The sequence below is a fragment of the Pseudopodoces humilis genome, chromosome 23 (genome assembly GCF_049639895.1).
Source record: "Pseudopodoces humilis isolate 2021_Gansu_Grassland_sample_001 chromosome 23, ASM4963989v1, whole genome shotgun sequence".
In the NCBI taxonomy this organism is placed as follows: domain Eukaryota; kingdom Metazoa; phylum Chordata; class Aves; order Passeriformes; family Paridae; genus Pseudopodoces; species Pseudopodoces humilis.
The window spans coordinates 4,179,779-4,205,555 of record NC_142222.1 but is presented as its reverse complement, the minus strand read 5'-3'; the positions used below and the strand labels follow the sequence as shown (position 1 = coordinate 4,205,555).

Here is a 25,777-nt window from a genome sequence, read left to right as displayed (position 1 = left end):
AAATAAAAAGGAACCATCAGCTCTTTCTTGTCTTTGGAAATAACAGAGCATCTCTTCCCTGATATGTCCCATTGACTCTTGAATATTCCCACCAGCACTGACTTCTGTTGCTGTCTTGAATAGTACAGGTGTTTTTTTTAAATAAAAGCAGGGATAGGCAGGCTTAGCACCAAGAGATCCTCAGAAATCTGAAAGAATATTCCTGGTCAGGGCATAATTGATTTCCAGGGAGATGTTTATGATGTATGCATTATCACAATCTCAGAACTTCATTCCCACCTATTCAGGATTCCCACACTGGATTACAACTTGCCTTCACATAGGAGATGTTGAAGCTTTCAATGAGGTCACACCAGACTCTGACAAGCACTGATGGGTGAGTCATGCTGCAGTAGCCAGAGATACTAGCAACACATTTATTAATCTGTATGCAGTCTAACTCATTTTCTGGTCTAGAATCTTATTCAAGGGTGAAATACAGTGTCTCAGAGATAGGTGACTGCAGAATTGCTGAAGAGCAAGGCCACAGTTTCACAACTGTTCTACGTATTTTAAGAATCAGTGCCTGGAAGCACATTTACAACAATGTAAAATGTTGTTTTACCTATAAAGTCTATAAAACAGTATATCAAGATCCAGATAGGGTCAACAGCAGAGCTGTGCATTGCAGATCACTGGAAAAGCCACCATGCTAAACAGAATATAGGAGTTCTCAGGAGAGTTCCACCAACACTTGTCCAGCAGTTCCAATCATCCTCTCCAGCAAACTGCTCTTCCAGAGGCTACCTCCCTGTACCATGGTCAGCTGGTGTAAATACACATCCCTACACCAGCCAGTCTAGGACAAAGGCCAGGGTAGTAACAGCACTGTCAGGGCTGGGTCTGAGCTGAGATAGCCAGCACTAGCCCAGCAGGGTCAGCCACAGAACAAACTTTCTTCTGCTGACTCAGCTGTGAGGGAAAACCTGTGGAGAAGGATTAGGCCAGACAACAGCGACTTCTTGAACCGCCACAGGAAAATTCTCCATGGAAGCTTTGGAAATGTGGCAAAAAGGACACAGAAAGCCATGGAACAAGTGAGACATGGGGAATAAGTGCATGACAGCAGAAAAAAACTTCCGTCATCTTGGCTAAACTACTGGAGAGCCAGGAAAAAGAACCAATAATGAAGGGAAGAGACAAAGTAAATCTAAAAGAAATCCTGCAGGCAAAGAACAAAGAAATTAAATGCTGTTGTATTTTCATTGCTGCGAAGCTAAATTAAGCTTCCTAAGTCAAGCAGACGAATAATTGGTTTAGATTTCTATTCAGAAGACAGCATGGGCAGCAAGTGCCAGTGGAACAACTAACAAAAGGTGTCTTCCCTCAGAGAAAGCAAGCCAGCAGATTGCATAACTGAAATGAGTTTCCTCCCAGTTTCACATTATTAGTCACCTTTCTCCCTTCTCTGCCAAAGGCTTCTTCCTACCCATCCATCCAAGGACCAAAGCCAAGGCCTTTCCTGAGCTGCTTCTTTCCATCAGTCACTCTTCAAGATCAAGGACTCCATAATACTGATCCTTATACCCACTGCAGGTATTCTGAAACAATGCCAGAGTAAAACCCCCTTCAGCCCTGCTGTTGGGAAAAAATCTGAGATACCTGAACAGACTCTCCCTGTACTCAGTTGTCATGGCCTAAAAAACAGTTAGTTCTGAATTTCTGAAAATATTTCAAAGCACATTTAATGCAAAAACCCATCAAAGAGCCCTCACTAGCAGAAGACAAGCTGCCTAGAGTCCCTTGGAAACCTGTTTGAGTCAGGTGGGAATGACCTACTGGCATTTATTTGTAATTGCCCATCATGGCAGTGGCTGAGGAAGGGAAGGCTGTTGAGTCACACTGCAAGCCACTTTTCCACTTTTGTCTGGTTTCCCAGAGGGCAGAGTGGGACAAGTCAGAAGGCTGAGATTCTGTTTATGTCTCTGACACTCATTTTCCAGATGACCTTGGCAAGTACTTCTTCTTATGCCACCATCTCCCCATTTCTTAATAGCTAAAACCACTCAACTCATGGAACAATCGTAAGTGCACAGCAAGGAGCATCTAATAAGATGTAAGAGAAGAGTGAAGTATTATAATTGTCGTAGTAGAATACAAAAGCAGTTACGTAATAATGTCAGTATTGCTTCATTTTTGTCCTTACAACACAAACTGTCAGAGGGACACTGTCAAACACAGTATCTTCATCCCAGTGGATGCACCCAAGCATTTACATCACTGATACAAAACCAGATTGTTGTAATATGGAAGACTCTACCTCTTATTTTGACCAGCCTTTCTCTAGAACATGTTTTTCCTGTATAACCTCATAACCCATAATAATGGCCCAAACTGCACTATAGGAATGATGGCAGGTTTCATGTGCTAGTAAAATCAAAACAATTCCTCACTTGTGCATTGCACAACTAGTCACTCACTAAAACACACAAGTGCTTATCTTCTCTGCAAGTAGAGAACAAGCTGAAAGTTAGTTTCTAAATTGGTACGTCATACATACAATGAACACTTTCTAAAAATCTCAATGGCATGTGTCGCTCTGAAAATTAAACCTTCTGATCTTTTTTTCAGTTTCTACTTTCCCAGGAAAGTAGCTATAAAACATAGATGTTTATACATTCTTTCTAAGAAACATCTTTTGATGGACGTTTCACACAGTGTGGTTGGGAAGGTAGTAACCTAACTATCCAATCCCTGGTCATTGTCGAGAATATAAATACTAGAGTCGGAAAAATAAAAGTACTTTTTCCCTATCATACATTGAACCATGTCCATGTGAATCGTTCCGTGTCCTATAGCAACAGGCATGAAGGAATCAAATTGGCTAAATGACATTCTGCTTGTATGATGACAAGTTTCCCAAGAAAAACTATTGGTAACTACCGTTCACAACTGCTATATAATTAATAACCAAATTTCTCTGCTTCAAGTTCTACGATTTCTCCTAAAATTTACAATTGTTTGCTTAAAAATGGCCAGATTCAAGCAGCATTTGGACTGAAGGCTGAGGAAGGCATGGCTGTAATTACAGCACCTGACACTGTGCCCTAATCATACTCTTATCTTTCTTATCTACTCCAAGTATTTATAAAGCGATGATTACTGTACTAGGCCCCATCACTGCTCTGAGTTAGTTCTGAACCAGCACCTTCATATTGCCCTAAGAAGTTTACACTGCTTGAACTGGTGTCATTCTGCTGAGACAGAAAGCCAAGTTTCTCATCACTTAAAAGTCATTAAAAAAAATAAACTATGACACCTCTAAAGGAGCAGAGGTGTTAACCCCAATGTCCTGGCCAAACTCCCAGCTCGAGCAATTACAATGTGCCTTGAATAAATTCTTGCCGCAGTTTCCGTTGGACTTAGCATTGTTCTCTACTTCCGCTCCTACAATATCATGGAGAGGTGGTGCATGCTCTTAAAGCTCCTGTCCATACTGCAATGTCATATGGGTCTACTCCATGACCAGCTCTGCAGCAGCACACTGGGAGTAATGTGTTGAAACCAGTTCTGCCTGTCTAGCTGAACCGCTAGGCAATTTGTAATATTTATTTATTGATGTTCTGGCACCTCCTTCAGACAGAATTAACTTTGGGTATAGCTATTTGACAGATAGACTGGTGCAAATCCCAGATGTAGACATATATAAACCTGTTTAGTTCTTTTTTAAGTGGACTAAATTTGCATCAGAAAATTAGCAAATGAAGCTGAACTAACTTTCTAGATGCTTACTATGGTCTTTTGAGAAGGCAACAAGAACATGCCTAATGCGATGAACTAGGAAAGCTAAATTCGCTGTTTAGTTCAGCTGGTGACAATAAACATAATTTTCATACTGGCTGTTCCTTCAGAATTTCAGTGAACTTTTTCCAAACAGTCTGTTCACAGAATACACCGTATATTTTTGAAGCAGTCACTGAATACATATCAAATGCAGATCTAGCATTTCAAGTAAAATACTTGATAGTTAAGGGTAAAGCATTATTCACATTTTTCTGCAAGAGACTAAGAGACTAAGGATTTTTACCTAGACCTCTCATTATCTTTCATGTGTGTACTACTATGAACTGAGGCCCAGACTCTCTGCTGGCATTTGCTGGGTTAGCTCCATGGACCTCACTAGCTCTCATAATTCATGAGCTTTACAGGCAATTTGTCTGCAGGAAGAAGTACAAGATCAAGATTCAGAAGAACCTGATTCTCAATTCCACCTTTTGACCCTGTGGGCGGATCACTCTCCCTCACTGCTCCATTTTGTCCTCCTATCTCCAAAAGCAAATGATACCCACTAATTTGACAAAACAAGTACGAAATCAAATTAATATCAATAGGCCACGCTGAGCAGATTCACATTAAACACCATTCTTCCAACATTTGAAAATACAAATGTTTACCTTTCAAATATGCCCTTAATTTCCCCAGAGGGGTGTCTCCCATATTTCACAAGACAGAAACCGTAGTTTCAGAAAGTGGATGGTTTTATTTTTGTGCCATTACAAAAATGCCTTTTAACTTGTCAAATGATACACTACAAATATCTTTGGCAGATGAATGAAACCAAGTTTCCTGTCATAGCTGCCAACTTCAAGGTTGAGATCATCAGATAAACCTTTAGTTTGCCTCTCCCAATACCCACAACAACATATGTTTGAAGTGATCCACATTTGTCTCACTTTTCCTATTGGGATTTGAAAAAGCAAAGTATCAGGCCACTTTGGGACAAGTTCACAAAACTCTAGATGTGGTCCACAATTGTCATGGCCAGTAACATTCCTCAGGCGTCCCCCATCCCAGGTTAAACAGTCCCCAGTAGCTCTGCCCGTCTAAAGGTAAATGCAAAGTTTACTTAAATCATATCCAGCATCACCTCAACACCTGCTAGATACAAAGCTTTCTTATGATACAAAATATCTGTTAGATTATGTGGAAAATAAGAAAGTTTGTTTCATCTGTTTTATTTCAGCAGTAGCAATAATACTGGATTTACAGAGTTGTATTATTTCATACTAGGGACATCTCAAAATTTAGTATTTGCAAGGTAATTTATAACAGAGTGCACTGTACCTTCAGTGTAATTCTGAAGTCAAAAGCGGAAGCCACCCCTACAAACACCTTTGACAAACTTTGTGTCTTATGTAACTGTTTCTATTCATTTATTATCAGAATGTCAGTACAAATTGTTATTTTGATGATTCCTTGTCCCCATACTTCTGAAAGGGAAAGCAACTATAAACACAAGGGAGACTGACCTCAGTGATTTCCTCTGTTCAGACCCGAGCACAATGCGCCCAAACACCATGACAAGGAGAAGTGGACTGTTTAGAATTCCTCCAGCTGTAATCTACAGTAAAAACAAATAAACAAACACGTTACTACAAGATGCGATAATTAATCCCTGCAAGAATCTAACTGTTATCTCTGCTTCATAGATGGAGATACCAAAGCACACAAAGGCTCAACAACCTACCAAGTTCAACACCCCACTGCTGAGAGCCAAGAGTACAGTTTAGGAGACCATGTGCTCAGCCCATGAGATTTTTTTCCCCTCTTCTGGCCACAACCTAGATACAGCTTGGCCAAGGGCAGGCTGAAATACACCCATTTGGCGAGGGTGGTAGGTGAGGTCACCTACCACCTCCTGGGATTGTCACTGCCTGTAGCTGAGCTGCTCCTGGCCACAGGCAGCTCCACTCGGTTCCATGTCCTCCAGTCAGCCTGCCCCAAACCCACTGTCCCCTGCCACCCATGCCAGGCCTCTCCCCTACCCCTCTTCTCCCTACCCATGTCCAGGCCACATGTACCCCATTGCTGAGGCCCCCATCTCTCTATTCCCCCACACCTTTTCTCAGGCCTGCTGCCCCCCAAAACCATGGCCGAGCTCAAATGGCCTCAGCAACAGCCCCTCACCATCTTCTCCCTCAGGCCCCTCTCCGCCCCCAGCGTCCCACATGGGGCTTCCACAAAACCTCTTTCCCAAACTCCCCTCAGCACCCCCACATGCCAGCTCTCTCTTGTTCTCCTGTCCCTAAGCAACCCCTCACCTGTCCCCTAAAACCGCCCCTCATGCCAAAACCCCTCCTGGCAAAACTCGTCACAGCTGGTTACTCTCTCCTCACACCAATGAGCCCTCTCCAAGAGCTCCTCACACCAAAGGTTCCTCCTCATACAAGCCCTCACAGCCGGCTAACCCCCTTCTCACAAGAGCCCACCTGACCAACGACCTCTCCCCACCGATCCCCTCACGCCCAGGACCCCTCAGACCGCCGCCCCCTCCCCACGCGGCCCCGCCTGCCCCCGCGCCACCACTGCCCCTCCACCGCCCCCTCCCGGCCACGCCCCTGCTCCCCCCGCCGCCCCCAGCCCCTCCCGCCGGCCGCGGTGGTGGGGGGGGGAGGGAGAGGGCGGCGAAATCTCGCGAGAGGGGCGGGCGGGGGCCGCTGGCTGCGGGCAGCGCGGAGCGGCGGCGGCGGCGGGGCAGCCGGAGCCCGGGCGGCGCTGAGGGGAGGTGGCGGCGGGGCGGCGGCAGGGGTCGCGGCCCGGCACACGGACCCGCTCCGCCGCGGCGGCACGGCCGGCGCCGCCCGCCCTCCCGCACGCCGCGCCTCCGCGGCGCGGCCTGGCCGCGGCTCGGCGAGCGGGGCCCAGGCAGTGGCGGCGGTGGTGGTGGCGGCGGCGGTGGCGGCGACTGAGCGCCCCGCCGCATCCGCCCTGCCATCTTAGGTGCCGTGCCCCGCCGCCTTTGTGCCCGCCGCGCCCGGGCACCCGCGGGGGCCGGGCCCGACGCCCCTCCGGGGGCGCCTCCCCCCGTGGGGCCGCCGCCCCTTGCCCCGCTCCTCCTCCTTCTCCTCCTCCTCCTCCTCCTCCTCCTCCTCCGCGGGGGGCCGACCGGCGCTCCCAGCCCGGCTGCGGCGGAGGGTAAGGCAGGCAGCGCGGCGGGGGGCTCGGTCGGGGCGGCCCCGGGAGGGTGCGGGAGGAGGTGGGTGGGGGGGGGCGGCCCGGGGGGGCCCGCGCCTCCCCCGCTGCGCTCTGCGGCAGTGCCGCAGGGTCGGGGCCGCCGCCGCCGAGCGCCGGCGGGGGAGCGGGCGGTGAAATGGCGCTTCCCGCGGAGGGGCGGCGGCGGGCGGAGGGGTGTTCCCCGCTGTCAGGGGCCGCCGGAGGCCCAGGGCTTGGGCCGGGGCCGGCCCCGCGGCCAGGCGTGCCCAGCGCCGCGGCCCTTTTTGTCTGCGGCTCCCCCGGGGGCTCCGCCGGCCGAGCCCCGATCTCCAGAGGGGGTCGTGGGTCCCTCGGAGACCCACGCGGATTTATGCCCTTTTATATTTTTCACCCTTTAATATTTTTTTTTCCTCCCTGCCCCTCGCTCCTCCCCAAGCGGTGAGTTTTCAGTGTATATACCATTTTGTTCGGTGCTGGTGTGGGGTTTGGCTGAAAGTGACCTATTTTAAAGACCTTTTATTGCTCCCCCCACAGCAATGCATGTGGCGGCCGATTCCGTTACCCAAATAGCGTTTCCCAACCATTTTAATTTGTCAGATTAAAACATCTCATGGAGGCTGGATTTCTGTAACCCGCGTGTGGGTATGTCGTTAGAAATATCTCTCACCCCGCTTTGCTGCAAGCATCTTTGGAGCATCAGAGTTCACCTTTGTCACTGTGAAAGCAGAAATAAATATCAAGGCGATACCTGGGAGATGCAGTTGTACCATTGTGTTGGGCGCGGTACAAGAAATGGGGGGGAAGAGAACCAGAGATTAAAATGGTTGTTGTCAAATGTAGATCTTTACATGCCTTTGGAAGAAAATATTGGTAACAGCCCTGAAGACTTTTAATATATTTTCTTAGAAAAACGTTTCATGTTTATCGTGCTTGTCTCTGCTGCTTATCATGGTACAGAGTATTTCGTTAGGTGGCATTTTAGTGGCTCTGTTGGTTAAATAGCAGTTGCATTAACTAGTTGAACAAATTGTGTCCTTCACCTTTGACTATTGCATTTTGAGAGCCCTTACAGCAGTGTGCTCATGCACACCAAAGGCGGATTAATAAGATAATACTTAAAGGTTTGGATGTTATTGATTCCATACTATTAATGCTATTTATAGTGTGTTTGACATGGCTTGTGTTTTATGTATTTGGATAAGGATTGTCAGCTTGGAATGTTTCAGATGAAACGTTTCAAAAATACCATCCCAAATATATATATTTATATATAAAATTGGACAATATAGTTCAGATCTTCACTGTCTGAAAAACAGCTCTAGTAGATAGCACATAATAGTGAAAACCGTGGAAAATGGATACATTTGGACACTAGGGAAGGTTTGTTTTCATATTTCAGGATTACAGAATAACATCTTCTGTTGCAATAAATACAGTTTTTGGTATGCTTTTCTTGAGCCTACTTTGAGCCTACATTTTCCTTGCCTTTGTGCCTCCACATAGTGTGTCATAGTTTTTGCTACTTATGTCCAAGGGCAAACCTAATCAACGATTGGTTTGAGCCTTCATATTAGATTCTCCACAACATTGGCCTAGTTCTGACTGGTATGTTTGCCATTTTTAGGACTCCTCTTCCTTTTATCTGTAGACTGAAATACATTGATAAACTTGAACCTCAATTTGTCCTTTGAATTTGAGAGAATATTTTGTTCCTCAATTAACAATGTTTCACTGAAAAGAAGGTGATTCTGGTAGAACAGCTTAATTTTAATCCTGCTGAAGTAAAAACTCTTTGTATAGTTGGATGTTATTTTTCTTTTTAACTAGACTGAATTAAGGGTTGCCTGTATGGGACCAGATGTTGGCATTAAAATTATGTACAGATAAGGTGGCTTACGCCTCAAGTTAGACTATTTGAAAAAGTTGTCTATTTCCTGCTGTTAAATTCCAGTGTAAGCTAAACTGAAGAATTTTAAATGTTTACTTCCATCTAAATAATATTTCCAGTTGTGCAGTTTTCATCTCTAGCTCTATTCACCAGTTTTTGTCTCCAGAATAACATGTTTTTAATGAGTAGTAAGACAGTCTCAGGTTTTATGCTTGGTGAGATTCATTAGAAGAGAAGCAAATATCACACTAATAATTACATCTTCAGATGTATCCTAGTAGTGGATTTCCTGTAATGAGGATGTTTTGTAGAGAACAATAGATATGGCAGCAATTTCAGAGATTTGTTTTAAAGATGTTGTAGGTAGCTGACTCCGCAGTAGTGAGTTCCACTTTGACACAACCCTTGCATACTCAACAGAACATTAGGTGGTTTCCAGGTACTTGGTTTTCAGGTGTAATTCTCTTTCTAGCAAAGACAGACTGGATGTACTGCTGCTGTTGTCTCTTGTCTCTATCACTTCTGCACAGATACAGTTCTGATCTAACTTCACAGTGAGTAAGGTCATTTGCAAAATATGCCTCATAGAAGTTTCTTTGATAGTATAGGTATTTTGTCAAGTAAGAAGATAATTAGGATTTATCTGGCTCTCCTTGTGATCTGGAAGTGGTGAGGAAGCTATGGTAAATACCACTTGTCTTACTCCATTATCAGTGTGTTTTGGAGAACACTTCCATAATCACTAAGATCCTATCTTAGAAGCATTTTCTGTTGTGTTCCTACTCATATTAAAATCATGTAAACAACATACTGTTAGGTTGAAGTCCATACTAGAAATTATAAAAATCTTCGGTGTTACCAGGCATGAGCCACGCTTTTGACTTCTGAATGGCAGTGGTGCTGCATGGCCATTACCTTTTTCCTGTTCAAGTATGCTGTGTAGTGTCAAGGATTTACTTTTATTTCCTTTTGTGAACCTGGACAAAGGAAAGAGCTGAACTTCAACCCTGGAGTGGAGTTATATCTGAACTGGAAAGTTTCCTTGGTCTGACAGCCAGGTTTCAGTTATGTCCTCTCCTGGTTAACCATGCTCGGGACAGGCTTGACTGTAACAAGACAGAGAAGGATGATTTAATACTTTCTGAGACCCACATCTGTCCTTTCTTCTATGATATTGAGTGTGTCCTGCTCTTCTCCACGAAGTGTTCATTCTGGATGGACGCTGTGCAGGATGAAGCCTCGGTGTGTGAGGTGCTCTCTGGCAAGTTCCCCTTATGCTGGAAGTTGACTGAGATGTGCAGTCCTGTTCCCCACCTGCTTCTCCATGTGTCATTCCATTGGCTCTGGTTTTTGACCCTGCATAAGCAGAAAGCTAAACTAGGGAAAAATACAGTTTTGTGTCAGCTTGGTGGTCTGAAATGGCTCAGTGCACAGTGAGGTGAGGTTAGAGTCAACCCCAGGGACTGGGCTGCACCACAGCCAGCAATGAAGTTTAAAGACAGAGGCTCGTGGCACTTTTTGCTAAACTTGTAGTGGTTAGGTTTCAGGATTCTTTGTTTTTATTGTCCTTTAACATGCTGAGGCATTACTGATCATACATTGATTTCTCTGTGGAGAAGAGACTGAAAAAAATTCAGTGGACAAAGGGTCAGAAAATCACTAATCCCCTCATGTGAAGTTCCAGAGGGAGAGTACTTCCTGTGAAAAAAATTAAAATATAAAAACATGAAATCAGAGGTTAAGTGCAAAGTGTCTGAGGGGAAGAAATGTGCAGAATATAGTAGTAAAAGATAGAGCTGTTTAAAAGCAGAGTAGACTTTTACACACTTTCCTTGCCTCAGTGCTCATTTACAGTACAGAACATGGAGGAGGGAATACTTTCTGAAGGCCCTTAGAAACACAATGGACATTAGCCAGCACAGTGGGGGCTCCAAGCATGGTTTTTAAAAGAATTTTTTAACAAATATTTGATGATCACTGGAATTACAGTATTTTTTAAATTATGGAAGGGAAGCTATTAAGAACTTCTAATACTTAATCAGAAATCAGTGCATTATTACTTTTGATTTTTTTTTTTTCATATTCTGCTAAATCTTTGTTTCTTTGCCAGAAGGAAAGGCAAGGTAGCCACTGTAAACATAGCATGAAATTGCCAAAGCAGCAGTAAGTTTTGTCTAAACAGAGAAGTTTGTTCAGTTTAATCAGAGCTTGCTGAGGACAGATCTACAGCATTAGTTACACACCTATAGCTTGGAGGTGAGGTTTTCTTTCTCTTAGGGGTTGATGAGGACAGTCCGACATGAGTTAGAGTCATGGTGGCTTCTTAATACAACTGGACAGTAGGTTGTAGTTTTGCCTGCTGTATTGCTTGGCTGGAAACAGTTTTGATTTTTCTTTAGGGGTCAGGATGGGGTGACAGCATGAGATTTACATATTGAGTATTGTCCTTAGCATGGAAAAGGCTGGAAGTGTTTTGTTTGGGGGAAAAATTAGATCTTGAGGAAAAAAAGTAAAAGTCACAAAACTCTTAACGCTGGCAGGCTCTTCAGTTTTCTGTGCCTGTGATCTTCCAATGACCCTTATTACACTCCTGGCTACAGCCATGCAAATATTTTCTTTAGAGTGAGGTGTAGTTTTATAAAAACAGTTTTCTCCTACGCTCATTGAGTGCAACATGTTTACAGGGCAGCCTCCTATCAGAATGTTGGGGAACAGTGCCTGTGAGTTTCATTGGAAGCTTTTATTGCATGTCAGCTTTGTCAGTCCATATTTGAAAAGAAAATTTTGATGTTTACCATTAATCTCAGAGATTTCTGCTATAGCTTTAGACTGAAAGCCAATATGTATTACACTTGAACTCTTAAAATGTGAATAATTGCTTTCAGCCTTACACTTAGCTCATCTAAACTTTAAAATTTCTTTTAGCCTTGCACTGCTAGACACAGATTTTGAGGGATTAGGTCCTTAGGATCAGTCCTTCTCTTTGTGTTGCTGGTTCAGCTTCAGTTCACTCTGGTCTGGCTGATTTCTGATGTCTGGAAAGCTTTGGGATCCAGGAGCATGGGAAAGAGGAATATGCATGTGCAAGTATGTTGAAAGGGTAGGGACCATTTGTTGTAACACTTTTGGCTTACTCCCCATCCGTGTGTTCAGAATGTTTTCCAAGCACCCTGCAATCTTTCCTCTTCCCTGACATTCTACTGCTCAAGGGCAGTAACAGACCCATGAGCCCATGCCCAAAGAAATGTTGTACTGAGTTTTCTTGGAAAGAATTTCATCTGCTATTGCACATTTGTTATTTTTGCCTCCTTCACCATTCTTAATATGCAATTCTCATTTCCCACCTCAGTCCCCTTTTAATTGTTGAATGTCCCTCCCTCTTCAGCTGAGATGAGAGGTTATTTTTGCTAGTGCTGTTTCTCAAATAGGCCACGGGTATCCAGTAAGTAGTGCAATAACTTTCTCCACCAGTTACTAGGGTTTCTCAAGCTGTGTCTCTGTGGCAGTGCAACATGTTTCTCCTTTAGTTCTGGCTTGCAGTTGTCACTAACATTAACTCCTCCCAGTTCCCACTTCCTTGTAACCCAATCTGAATAAAGATCATGGGATTTGAATGTGCCTTGCTTTGCTGCTGCTGCTCTGGATGTTTGGGTTGTCTCTGTGTACTTTGTAAACTGTGTGCTGTGATCTTCTTTTTGGCTTTGCCTGTTCCAAGGAGCAGTTGACAGTTGTTAAAATCAGTTCTGGGCCAGCTGTGATTTGATGCGATTAAACTGTGTTAAATGTGTTCCAGAACTGTTTCCTGGCCTAGATAGCAAATTAGTTAAACCCTGGGTTTGGAATCTATTTTGGTATGATTTGGCCCTGTACCCCTAGGTAAGGCGTGTCCCTCTGAGGGTCAAAGAGAACACAGGGTCTGTGCACAGCACATGATCTTCTGCCTTTAATCCATCACTCTCCTGTGTCTTCTTGGGCTTTTTAAATTAGTCTTTGCATATTGAAGTCTTGAGAATTATGTACTGGGCTGACTGCAGTAATGTGGTTTTGCTGCCCATAAAGACCAAGGTGCAGTGATGTGATTTTCCCTGGCATCAGCTGAGCTGGTGCAAACTCTACTTCATACTTGCTTGGTACATCTGAATATGCAGCTAGGCTCTTAGATTGGAAGCCTTTTATAAAAGCTTGCAGCTTTAGTTAAAAAAAGAGGGTAACCTGGCCTTGACAAAAATTCCTGCTGTCTCCTAGAAGTGCATGTCAGAGTTGGGAAGGAAATAGTGATACATTTCAGAGGCAGTACCTTGCAAAGAATGCCAAGCTCCATTTTTATTATGGGTTAATTGCCGTATAGGCAAACACTGAACTCTTACCTGTGTTTTCAGCTTAATTTTCCTTCTTCCCTTTCCACACAAACCCCCCTCTAACACATGCTTTGAAGTGTTTAAAACTAGGTTAGTCTCTGGCTGGAGGTGTGTGGTAGAACCTCCTTTTAATTCTTGCTGGGACCTGCCCGTTTTGCAGCAAGAATGCAGGCAAACCCATCTGAATGCTGATCATCTGTCCTTTGTAAGTGATGGAAGGTTATTTTTCCCTTCATTTGACACAGTACATGGGCAAACAAATCCTCGAGCATCTCTAGTCCAGAAGCCACCTTGAGTGGCCAGATCTGACCAAGCTGAAGTGCCCATGGAGGTGAGCTAATTTGGCTTAGTGAGGATGCTTGGGCTGAATTTAGGTGATTACATGACAATCACTGGAGATACTTCATTCTTCTGCTCTCAGATGTTGCTGTCAGCTGCTAGCTCAGTCGTTGACCACATTCTTAGCAGATCAACCTACACAGATGTCCTGAACTGACCAGGGAATTCAACATTTCTATTGCTGACTGGAAGGACAAAGCACAGGGAGCCAAACACTAAGATAATCTGTACTTAAGAAGACATCTGAATATGTGGCTTTTTATCCAAAATAAAATATTAACGAAGAAGGAAGTCTTCATCCTCACCTTTGCTTTGATTTCATTACAATACTGATGATGTAAATTTATTTGCAAAAACAAGACTGGGCAAAAGATTCGTTCCTGATTTGACAATAACAAGCAGAGTCCTTTGAATACTAGACTAACATGAAAATACTTTATAAAGTACATAATTTACCTTTAACTAGCTCATACTTAGTCACAAAAACATAAAGGACATTTAAAGAATTATTTGTTAGTTTATTGAATAAAAATTTGACATGGAATATTTGATGCCCAGTTTTAAAAAATATTCTGGAAAAGCACCTAAATTTTCTCAAATATTTTAGTGCTTTTTCTTGAATGGCCCTTATATTTTGAAAATACTAATTAACACGTTATTTTATGTCTCTCATCTTTTCCCCTGTTGCTGGAATTGGTAATTGTGGACCACTGTACAGGTGGGCCATCACACTGGGCTCTGGAGCTTTTCTACAGTGCCTGGTCCAGCACCAGGGTGTGTGATCCTCATTTGAGTAGTCTTCCCATAGCTGTGGGAATCTCTAGTACAGAAAATAAATTACTCTAGTGACTACAAATTGTTATAATCACAATGTTTTTCTGTAGGTATTACAAATACTTTATGTTTAAACAGAAATAGCTATAATTAATATGGTAAATGAAATATTAATACACAAATAGAAATCTAAGCCATAGCAAAGAAATACTATCTTACATATGTGATGGTTTTATACTTTTCTCTGAATTAGCAGGAAAATAATAGTAATTCCCTGCTCTGAATTTCATCCACAAATCTCAAGGTATTTCAAATGGATGATAAAGGCATATTTATTTCCCATTTTTTATGAGATGGGGATACTGAAGTTTAGGTGGAGAAATGAATAATTTGTTCAGCATGGCTGGTGATGATGGGGTAGAAGAATTTGTCTCCTTTGTCCCCAGTTAGCATCAGAACTTCCCAGTTTGTAAGGTGGAAGCAGAAGTGTAAGAGTGCTTTGCCTGTGGAGTGTGGTGGAGCAACAGACCTCAAAGTTCTGCAGGACTACTGTCCCAGATCTCCCTCTGAAAGTCTGGCTGACCTGCTGAAAATGCAGGGGATGAGGTTTCTTGTTTCACCATAAGAGCACTAGGTAGATTTTTCTTACCATAATGGCAATTTAATGCTGGTCATGAATAAACTGGCTAAGTTTTGAAATTTTTAATATTCTTTGTTACTATGGTGAGACTTTTTGCTGATTTTTATCTTTACATAAATCTGAAAAGGGCTTTTAATGCATTGTAAATCAGTCCCTGAACTTGATGAACAACAAACTTAATTTTTTTCATTTTTGGATTCAGTCACACAAGGATTACCGGGGGCTGCCCATCTAAGTAAAAATATTCCCGTGCGTATAAAATTGCAAGACTTGGGTATTGTCTGGACATTTTTATGGAGATCTGTGGCAGCAGAGTGTATCTTTTCACCCTGTTTGTGCAGTCTCTGCCACAGCTGAATCTCACCTTTTCTTCAGGGTCTAGTTATTGTGTAATGCAAATGTGCACTGCTGTAAAAAGCTGAAAGGGTTCCCACCTGGTGCCCTGGGAAGAAAAAGGAGTTTCCAGCCCCTGTGCCTGTTGGAAATTCATAAGATTGCAGAGTGAGCCATTGCTCAGCTCATCACCAATAACTTTCATCTGTTCTAAATTCTACTGTACCTGTCTCGGCAGAGAAATTTGCAGTGTGGGGATTCATTTAAGGTACATCTATGTAGTAAAATAGCCGGGGCTTACCTGGAAATAATAAAACTAAGAATTTTGTTGCTTCAGTCATTCTTTTAAATAAGAATAACCTTCAGAAATCATTAAAACCTTGAAATCTGAGTACCTGTGTGAAAGTGCTCATTATTTTGGGACCTTGTTTTTCTGGGGGATTTTTGTTCCATGTTGCCACAGACATGGAGTGTGAAATTTAGCAAGCTTTCTCCAAAAGCTGCTTTCAGCTTTGAAACTAATGTTACCTGTGCTGGTTTGAAGTGGTTTGTACCTGTTTATTATGCCTGTTGCAAAATTTACCTACCTATTTACATAGGTGTTGGGGAAACAAGGATGATACGGAGCAGCATGAGTGGAAGGAAAGGATAGTGTGAGTTGTGATTCTACTTGTCTGCTTATTTTCTGGTTTGGAGGCAATGAGTACCTGCTGATTTAGGGGTTTTCTGTATGTGATTTCATGCCTGTGATTAGCATTTCTAAGGACATGACACATACAGTCTCACCACTTAAATACATTCTGTAAATATGTAAACAGAAAATTACAGAGATGGTCATTGTCTGACTGTCCTGACTGGTCTCCAGAGTCAACCCAACAGGATTTGGCACGCTCCGTTGTGCCCATCTGAGACAACATAGCTCAGACTTCAAACTTAGAAGTAGAATTCCATGTTGCATTGGAGTTATCACCTATTTTTGATGCTTCCTTAAAGGCAGTAGCTTATCTCATTTTCCTTTTAATCACTGGAGCAGGAGATTGAGATCTTTAGAAAGACAACGGAATGCATTTAGTGTTTCAAAGTTGGAAGTCAAATTCTGTAGAAAACATCAGCTACTTTACAGAAATCTAATTGCATTTGATCTGAAATAAGCCATTTGTTGATCTGAAATCAACCATTGTTATGAGAGGATTTCTGAAGGTTGATGATCACAGAATATTCTGAGTTGAAAGAGGCCCACAAGGATCATCAGAGTTCAACTTCTGTGGCCCCAAGAATCTCACCGTGTCCCTGATGTCATTGTCTAAACGCTTCTTGAACTCTCAGCCTGTGACTGCTTCCCTGGGGAGCTTATTCCAGTGCCCAAACACCCTCTGGATGAAGAACCTTTTCCTACTATTTAATGAATAGTAATAACAAGACTTTTGAGTTCTGTAGAGTAATGAGATATCCTCTGTGAGGGCATATCTTAAAATATTTTTCTGGACTAAATCTGAGAATAGCCCCTGGTTAGCTGATGTTCCTGTTGGAGCATTGTCCCTAAGTTAATAGCAAGGCTAGGTTTGTTTTGCTGCTTTGAGGAATTATTAGCGTTCTGTCTGAATTGAGCTTGTACCTGAGGTAGAGATGGCAATCTTAGTTTCCTGTTCAATTACCAAAAAATCACAGCAAAAGTAATCAAAGGCTTTGTCACCATTGTGCTGTTCAATAGCTATAAATGGAACCATGTGACCACTGAATATTTAGTAACTTCCACTTCTGTAATTCTCTTTGTTTCTTTCCTGCTTTTTGTTGTTGTGAAAATGAAGTCATAATTTGTTAGAAGCAAGGAGAGTGGTCATGTGCTATCTAGTTTGGTGTCTTAAATGGAGATTTCCCTCCAAGATTTGGCAGGTGTTTCTCACTTAAAACCTATTATTTCTGAGCTTGCCAATCATGTCAGTGTGTTGAGTTCAGGTATTACATGAAGGGTAAATCTCCTTGTGACGTGGAGCAGTGAATACACGTTCTGGCAAGGCCTTTCCTGAGTTTTAATAAATACAGACAAGGTATGAACATCTCTTCACCACAAGAGGTGTGTTTTTATCCTGTGCAGGTGCTGCACTCTTCATGCATGCATATCTAGCAGTTCTTCTGTTTCAGGTGCAGCATGGCTCCTTGCTCTTCAAGATAGCTACTGCTCAGAATGTCTACCTCATACAGAAAAATATCTTTATAAAACATTTCAGAAAGATCAGCTTCCAATTTACTGAGTGACTTAAACATGCTGTACTTTACTTTATTACATCATGTTAAAAGCCACTTGGCTGTGTAACTCCTAACCAACAATAAAACAGGTATAAACAGGCATAAAACAATGTAGTGTTCAAGGTGTCTCTACAGGGCAACAGTAGCTAAACAACTTTTAACTTGATTTTGCCTGGCCTGGAAAGAAGCAGGACTGTTCCCTTTCCCATTTTCATGGGCTGCTCACATGGGCCAGGGGTCTGAAGGGAATATTTGGTTACCCCCCTAGACCCACTGAGTTCTGAGTTGTCCAAAAGGTACCAGCCAGAAGCAGAGCTAGTGTTCTGAGCTCGTTTGAGGGAGATGAAACCTCCTGTTTGGGTTTTGCTTTTTTTCAGGTGTGATGTCATCATTCTGCGAGGTCTGCACCGCTGTGTCCTCCAGGAAAACAAAACAGGGCGACGAGACCTGAATGTCAAATCCAAAAAACAAGCAGATCTGATTCTTCCTCTCCTCCCTCCCCCTTTTTCTTTGAAAGGAGCTTTCAAGCTGACTTTATACAACGGGAATTAGCTTAATAGAAAAAGAGAGTGAGAGAAGGAGAGTTATTTCTTTCCAGTTTTTACTATCAAGTTCTCAAAAATAACTCCTTCCTGCCTGGCTGGAGGATGGGATGTATGTTTTGTGCCAGATGCAAATATAGGGGCACTTTATGAAAATCCAAGTATTCCTTGTTCCAGAGATGATTTATCTTTTAATATAACCTTCCTCTGTTTTTTGAGTATTTTGGAGATATTTAAATGAGCAGTTCTCAGTGGCTTCTTGACATGCTTATGTGAATTTCTACCGAGGAACTGTCCCATACACTTGAGGTGTTTGTATAGATATCAAGGTAGTACTAGCAGCAGCCTTCCACCAGGATTACTTTTGGGCCCTGGCCAGGGTCAGGGGAGCAGCCAAAACCAACTGCTGGGCTGATAAAACCAGGATGATTTTTATTCAAGCCTTTAGAATTATATTAATTTAAGAATGTATTGGAATTTGTCCTTTTTCTGGGAGCCCTTTTGTGGCCTGGCAGCAGTTGGCTCTCATGCAGCTTGTTAGCTATACTGAGCAATACAGTTCCTGTAAAAATGGATAGGTTTATTCTTTTTCAGGCTAGAGCTTTAGATATTCGCTCATTCAGAATGACTTTGCAAAATAATCTGCAGAGAGGCTTTTGGAGGATCTAAACTGAGGATTGATAGTGAGAGGATGGGGTGGTGGTCTCTGAGAAGCTGTCCAGATGTACTAAGAACTTCTGGGCAGTGAGCAGCACTGGAGCCGATATTATTTGCCCTGTTGTGTTCAAGAACCTTAATTACTTCTTGGTTGCTCTTTGTAGCTTGTGTCCAAAAAGTAAATAGTGTTTTCTGGCATGGCCTGTTGAGCTCTCAGTAGCTCCCTGTCCAGCTGGGCTGCTCGGGTGAGCTGCATGCATGATGAGGGAGCAGTTCTTCCTTTTTGCTGGTTGGTTGTTAGGGGTGTATCTGCCAAAGGTATCAGGAGGTTGTCCTACTTTCCCAGTTCAAAAATCCAAGACCCTTAGAATTTATAAAATAGACACCTGAAATTCCCTTTGTTTATTAGCCAACAGAAGCAGTCAGAAAATAGCTCTTCTTCTAATACAGGAATTGTTGCTTGAAACTTTGCAGTTGTTTTTTTTTTTTCCCTCTTACTTGTCTGTTCCTACTGGCAAACAAAAGGCATAATCCATTATTCCAAACTGCTGGAAGAGGCTTCAAATTGCCAGGTATGAAATTACGCTGCTTGTTCCGTTACCAGTAGGAAACTGCGTGTGAAATGTTTCAAAACCTACAAAGGAGAAAGTTCTTTGTATGTGTGAATTTAGTATTCACAAAAGGTGTCAGATTGACAGCCATGGAGATTGTGGAGATCGGAATTTTATTTATCCCTAGAGAAAGTGCAGTGCAGACTGCAGTAGTGCAAAAATTTCCTGTATTATTCTGCTGTTACACCCTACCTGTGCCCTTCACAGGCAGCCTCTTGGGGTGAGGAGCTCCTTTCTCTGCAGCCCTTCAGAGAGCTGGCTGACAAAAGGATGTGAAGGTGTTTTTTTTTGTGTGTGATGTAGGTGCTTGTCTCCTGAAATCTAAACAGATGTGGAAGGAATTTGATAACATCTACCTCTAAACAGCCACTGGAGCAGACAGCCTTTGGCCCCCATGTTCTCTGACTGGAGGCAGGCTGAGAGTCTCAAGGCAGAAGATGTTAGTGCTCATAATTCTGTTATTCACCAACTTAGCTGTTCTTCTGCAAAGATTTATCACTCCAGTATTGAAGCTCTAATGCAGCCAACTTCTCCTGCTTTGTCTAAAAACATTTGATAAATTCTCCAGGGGAATGGGAGGTTCTTTAGGAGATGTCATGTAAGAGGAGTGTGATGTGAGTCGTCCATTTGCCAAAATGAAAATGGAGAAAGAATATCAAGCCTTGTTTCTGAGGGGAAAAAAAAAAAAAGCAAAGAACACAAACCCAAATTTCTAACACCTCTCTGGCAAGATCCCTCGTGCCACTGTTTTGTGACTGTCCTTGTTCCCTGATGCTTTGCTTCTTCATGTCTTGCTAGAGCCAGGCCACTCCTGTCACATATTTGCAGCTCATTTTAAGGAGGTCCTTCAGACCATAGAGCTCAGTCCTGTTCCAGCTGTGCTGTGTGGTTATTGCTTTGAGTAGTAGCTTTAATCATCTCCAGCTCCCATCCTTCATTAGATGGCATGATTGTGTGGCTCTGAGCAGCGTGGTTTAGCTTGGACCAAATCACTGATTGCCTTCAGCTCAGCATCTCCTGGCAACAGCCAATGCTGCCATCCAGCATGGCCCAGGCCAGGACACAGCCTTCCAGCCCACTCCCTGCTAGCAGGAATGCTTAAGGAGAAAAACAAGATTAATTTAATTGGGTTTTGTTTTGCAACACTACTCCCTTATGTCTTCTGAAGATCAGTTCAGTCTTGGAAAAGTCACCTGTTGGCATCTTCCTGCCTCAATTCCTGAAGAAGCTGAGGCCAAAGTCCTTGAAACAGGCAGGACAACCTTGTTTTCAGAAAGTCCAAGTATGAGAGCTGGTTCCATCATATCTCAATTGACCTTCTGTTTAAATGCACAGAAAATAATTTTGTCCATTGGCTGAAGCAGTCAAATTACTGTTCCCCTCAGTTAAAGGGTAGAAGTGAAATGGTTGCTGATTATTTCTTTTTTGTTCATTTGCTTTCGTGAATGATTGCTGAGAACAGCTGGATTAAGTGGCTTTATGTGTGAGCACACAAAGAACCTGTGAAATATAGAGGTGTTTGGGTTTGTGCTGTTGAAATAGACCAGTTTCTGATTACAGTTTTCTGTCAAACTTAGGATGGATGTGTTTCTACATGAGCTGAAATTTCTGTTCCAGCCTTAAAATGCTGTAGCACTTAGTAGTTACATGCAAGTAGCTTAAGCTCTTTCCTCCTCTCTTCAGGCCAGAAAAAAAGTGCTGCATTTCTTACTTGAGAGCTAAAGAGTTGGTGTACCAGAGAAAATTTTAAAAAAATACTCATAGTAAGAGTTAACACAGGTAGAATGAAGCTTGGGCATTAAACCTGCTTAGTGGGCCGTGTTTATGAATTGTAGTTCCAAGTTATTTGCTTCAGGTGCAGATGTTGACCTGCCTGTTTCATCCCAGGACATTATAGGACAATTAATACTGCCAAACCAGAAAAGAGACAGATAATGTTTTTAAAGCAGGTTATTGGACAAAATATGTAGTTATTTACCTATTGTATGTGCAGACTGATGTGTCAACTCAGCCTTTTTCTCTAGTGGAGAGGCAGTCAATCAGAAGGGTGTCTAAGTCTGTGGTTTGATGGACTTTTTATGAAACCTCTAAGGAGAGGTGTGCTGAATGTTCTGGGTGTGTTCCACTGCAGTGGATTCAGCTCTTGACTCCACAGTGCTTGCAGGTGCAGGTTGAGGGAAAACACAACATTTAAGCATTCCATGCATGTGTCTTCCTCCTAGTAATATATTTATGTGTATAAAATAATGCTATAGGCAGGTAAAGTATAAAGTTTAATTTGTTTATGTTAAGTTCTATCAAGATGGAGACTCTGTATTTGCCAAGCACTTCTTTAAATGGGGTCTTATTCCCTAGTGGGACCCATCTTTGCAGTGCAATGGCAGTAAGAGAGTGAACCAGCACTGACTGTTCCTGAGTCACTCCTGGTGCTGAGCAGGCAGTTATCCCTGGAGAACAGAAGATGCTCCAGCCCTGGACTATGAGAGATCAGAAGGACTTTTTCCTGCGAGAGAGGCTCCTCTTGTTTCCAGTTCCTAGAGTGTCAGGAATCTGTCCTGTGTTCAGTGAATCATTCCTGGAGAGTGCTCAGGCAGTGTGGAGGAGGAAAATGCTTGGTGTGAATGCAGGAGATAGAAAAGTCAGATGAGAGGGGAGAGAGAAGAATATGTCAGGTCAGAGTACAGTGGAGCTGGGACTGCAGAGGGGTCAGAGAGGAAGGAGCTGGAGCTGGTGGAGAACTGGAGCTGGAAGTTTGCAGGAGAGGTGACTTGGGAGAGAGGGAGGGAGGCAGCAAAAGAAGATGGGTTGGCAAGGGAGATGGCAGTCTGAATACTGACACTTTCTAATTTTGGAATGCTTGCCTTTGTAACCTTAATAATTTTGTTCTAATACACCAGATACAAAAATTGCATGTTATGTTCTAAGGAATTTGGTTACTATGGTAATGGGTATATAAGTACATAAGAGATGAGATGTTAGCAATCAGAACAGCTGTAATGTAGCACGCAAACCTGTGACTACCGGAATTTGGGAAGCAGGCTTTTACAAACTTCTCCTGCTTCAGTCTCATTTCTCACTGCCAGAACGTGTGTTCCTGTGTGAAAGCGACGTAAGAGCTTCTACAGTAAATCTTTTGGGGTTTTGGAATTTCAGCAGACGTGCCCAAAAATTCTGGTTAAACAGACCATGTACCTCCCTTCTGTGCCAGGATGGGGAAGTGTCTGTTCCCATCCAGCTGCTGGAAGTGCAGGACAGATGCTGGCTGGACAGACTATGAGCATGCAGGATGGGAGCAGGCTGCTGCTGCCCTCTGCTCTGCCTCCTGCCTCCCTCCTTGCTCAAAGGCCATCATGAGCCATGGATGTGGGACTCATTCCCAGCCTCACAACCAGTTTTCCCCTCTGCACTGTCGGTGCTTTGTGTAGGTGGATTTGGGGCAGTGCAGCTGGTACCTGGTGAAGTCTGTGCCAGAAGCTGTTGTGTTTGTTATGGCAGTGGTGATGGTGAGGTCTTGCCCAGCCATAGCAGCTGGGAAAGAAAGATGATTAGAGAGCAAGAGCATCCTGGGGATTGTCAGGCAGGAATGTGGGGCAGCTGTTTGCACAGGAGTGGAGAGGATGGTGGTTCTTGCACACTTCTGATCTCTTTCTGCATCTGCAGCAAGGATGTTTTCCGTTCCCACCCACACCTTCTGATGGAAAAACCATTTCTGCAGTGTTTCCCATGGCTGGGGACCAGTGGGTTATTGAGGATTATCCTCAACAGAACAGGGTTGCTGGGGAGCTGATGGAGCAAGCAGTGTCCAGGCTGGACAAGTATTTCAAGTACAGTCCATCCCATGTAGGTGTGAATCAGGACAGAACAGGGCACAGCAGCATGTTGGATTTTTCTTAAAGCCAAGTGTAGTATAATGGTGTAAGAATGAGATAGTCCTAGTGAGGAAATGTGGGCTGGAAGGAAGCTGCTGGTAACTTGTTGCCTTCCTGATAACAAGCTCCAGTCTTCAGACAGTTTTAAGTGGTGTTTTAGTCTTGATGTCCGTGTAAAAGGACTGTGTTAATGGAATTTGCTGTGCAGAGCTGGGGGACGTTGTCAATCCAGGACTGGAGTCTCTGGCAGGACTGAATGAGCTGGAGGATTTGCAGTATGGAGACCTAAATGGAACAGTGCAAAGTGAATGGTCATGCAGTAGCAAGTATATAATGACATACAGAATATATAAGGACACATTATTATGTATAAAGATATGAAATAGAAAAATATGGTTTATCAGTTAGAAATGGAAAGATGCAAAAGACTTGAATATATCCCTTGATACCATGGCGATCTTTAAACTTTAGTGCTATATATCTAGGAAATAAGCAGATGTAGAAAATGGTGGTGGAGGATTTTTTTTTTTTTTTTAAAAAGCTTCATTTGGGACAGATGTGGGAATGGCTGTTAGGATGGTCTATGAAGGCAGTTCTCTCTCCTGCATCATAAAGGGAGTCAAAACTGACTTTTTTCAGCTAACAGGCTTAAGGGGACAGTATTCTCTCTCTCCTTGTGCTTATCTCTCAGTATTGAAAGGGAAGGAAACTGTTTAAACACTAAGGCTGGTGTGGGAAAAAGGGTAAGGCAGTGTAAACCCACAGTAAAAATCTGTAAATCAGTCTTAATCAGTTCTTAATCTTCAATTGGTTCCTAATCAAAATAGGAGTGGGGTTCTGGAGCAGCCTTATAATCACAGTAGTGGCTTTGAGTTCTCAGGAGTTGGTTATTATTTCATGATTGGATTCTATTATAAAGTTGCTTAAAATAGCAGGAACAGGACTTAATTGGACCTTCTGTCCTGTGATCTTAACAATCCAATTGAGACATACTCTGTATATCTGAGCCACAAATTGTTTTGTGTATTAGTTGAAATAAGCATTTCCCCATGAAAGCAGATAAAACTCATCAAATTAAAAGGTTATGCTTGTTACCTTAATACATACTGAAAACTAATTTTTAAGTGAAAAGCATAAAGAGAAGAGAGTCAGACCTTGCAGAAACCAGTGGAGAGGCATTTCTTCAAGCAGGTAGAATAGTAAAAAAAGGGGATTTTTAAAATTTGTTTGTATTTGGTTGTTTGCCTCTTCCCCTTGTTGTGCGCTGTGTAGGAAATGGTTGTGCTCAGTCATGTGAAGACTGGAAAAAAAATAACCTGAGCTGGAGTAAAACTGGACAAATTGCCATGACTTTGGGGAATTCCAGCAGGAAAGGAGGTGCTCATGGGCTCTAGAAACATGTGTCATAATTGCTCATTAAAGCTACCCCATTTATGGCTACAGATAATCTGGTAGCACAGATTTAACAGCTATAAAAGGCTTTAAAGTATTCTGAAGCTGAAATATGTTTGAACCCTTTTTTGAATGTGTTTGAAATTAAAAACTTAGGTAAGCAGCTGTAAATCCTTGCTGCACTGGCAGTGTCTGTGTGCTGCAATGGGTTGGCCACTCCTAAATAATCTTTCACTGGTATCTGTTCTGACAGGGCTTCTCTGCCTGTGCCCAGTGCTGAAGGGCCATCACATACATGAACCTTCCTAGAACCTCTCCTTATTTCCCTGCAGCCTTTCAATAAACCCTTTTTCTATTTATGATAGAAATCCTGTATTTTATAAGATCCTGTGTTAAAAAAATTTGACCTTTTTCATAAAAAGGTGTTTGACCCTAGAAGAATAGCAACACAAGAATTGTCATCCAGGTTGTGGTACCTCGCCTGTCTGGTCCTATCTGCTGTCCCTGGCAGTGGTGACAACTTGGGTGCTTCAGAAGCGGTGCCAGGAGCATCCAGGAATACCTTACCTGACCTGCCTGTGGATGCTCTTACTCATGTAAATGTCTGGTTTAAAAAGTGTTTCTATCTCTTGAGCTCAATGCCTCACAGTCATTTCTACAGGTTAATTTTGCTGTTTATACCTTGATTGCTTGAATTCTTAGACTCTATTATAAATGTCCTGCTCTTTATGGCTTTTTTTTCAAAAACCCTTTGTTTTTGAAGTCTGAGCACTTATCATGACCTTCTTATTTATGCTTTTAAACTCTTACGCCTTTTCTTCTCAAGCTTAGTTTGTCTTTTTAGGTAGGCATTTACAACTTCCCATTTCTAAGGCTTTTTTTACTGTACTTCCATTTTATTGCTAAATGTGAATGAAGAGTAATCTCCAGGAGTGGGCCATAGCAGAGACTTCTTCAAGTACTGTCAGAAATTCTGTATTATTTTTTTGATTAATTCTTCATCTTGTTTTTTTAAAATAAAACAGTCTGACATTATCTTTGGCATAATTGTGCAATCATTTCTGCTGAGTTTTCTGCAGCAGGCTCAGCTCCTGAGTTATGTTTAGTTTAAGAGTAGATGTGTGCTTTATGGTTCTTTACTTTTTTGACCTCTCA

At 42.7% G+C, this 25,777-nt stretch overlaps 1 protein-coding gene across 1 annotated transcript in view; it reads left to right on the top strand.

The window, feature by feature from the left end:
- Positions 1–6,821: 6,821 nt before the first annotated feature.
- The window catches only part of TAOK1 (TAO kinase 1), a 63,174-nt gene continuing 44,218 nt past the window's right edge, over positions 6,822–25,777 (top strand). Inside the window, exon 1 of the mRNA XM_005525769.3 lies at positions 6,822–6,954. The gene's annotated coding sequence lies outside the window, so the exon portion shown is untranslated. The remainder of the gene's footprint in view (positions 6,955–25,777) is intronic.